Source organism: Ceratina calcarata, unplaced genomic scaffold (assembly GCF_001652005.2).
Source record: "Ceratina calcarata isolate Rehan_Ccalc_2016 unplaced genomic scaffold, ASM165200v1 scaffold1047, whole genome shotgun sequence".
In the NCBI taxonomy this organism is placed as follows: Eukaryota; Metazoa; Arthropoda; class Insecta; order Hymenoptera; family Apidae; genus Ceratina; species Ceratina calcarata.
Genome location: NW_017131359.1, coordinates 9,926 through 11,006, shown reverse-complemented (window position 1 = coordinate 11,006; position 1,081 = coordinate 9,926).

The following is a 1,081-nucleotide window of genomic DNA, read 5'->3' as shown; positions in this document are numbered from 1 at the left end:
CCCCCCCCCCCCCCGAACGTCGGACGGGGGAGCGCTCGCCCGCGGCAATTGGGACTCCGACACCCCAATCTAGTGTGCAATCCCTGGCCAGGGACCCGAAGGGGACACTTCCAGACGTCAAATACCGGGAAAGCCTCGGCAGAGCAGGCTCACATCAGCCCTCGAGAACTGGAGACCAAACTCACTCCCAGCACCTTAGGCACTCCCAGCCCCCGAATGTTTGCGCCAACCCACACTTACATTCATTCAATACTCAGTCACACATAAGGAAAGATATATTAGGAATGAGACAGCACAGGAGAGGTTATGTTTCAGGTAGGTGGATTAGGATTCTGGACAGGAACGGTAGAATCAAGGATCGAGAAGGTAAGTATCGCTAATAGTAGCGAAAGAGCGTAGCGTGGAGAATCTAGTTAAGTATCCTATGCGTATGATCAGCTTAACAGGTAGCGTACGCTTGATATGTAAGTAATACATGTGATGTTTAAGTGAATGATCGAGTAAGAAATAAATAGATAATTAATTAAAGAAGAATTATAATGGTTCCAATGCTCAGATTCATTTTCCTCCCATTTTTTCATACATTTGATATTCTTAACATTGATAGATATAGGTTATGTTACCCGAAGCTGTTTATGAGATGGAGCCAATCGGTTCAGGAGTACTTCACTGAGCATGCGCTTAGCCCTCATATGCAACCCTCGTTGTAATTTGTTAGTACGATCCAATCAGCTTTGTCTAGCTTTCTGATTTGTTAAGAATCTACTACGTCATAATGAACGTCCAGTGAACGTTCAATGAGCATGCGTAAAAGGTATGGATATTATGATTGGTTCTCGTGGTCAATAGCGCGCGAGTTGTTTTCTTATTGGGAGATAGATAATATACGCCGATTATACTTAAGGCGCGAAAATTGAAACCGTTTCTAAATTTAATAATTTTTAAAAGTTATTCTACATGACTGTATTACTAGGGATGCGGGGCAAAAAAAAAACTAGCTGCACTGCTATCGTATGCTGCGATGGCATAAATATCGCTAAGAAATTATAATAATGAATTATATTAGATGAGAGGTTATGTA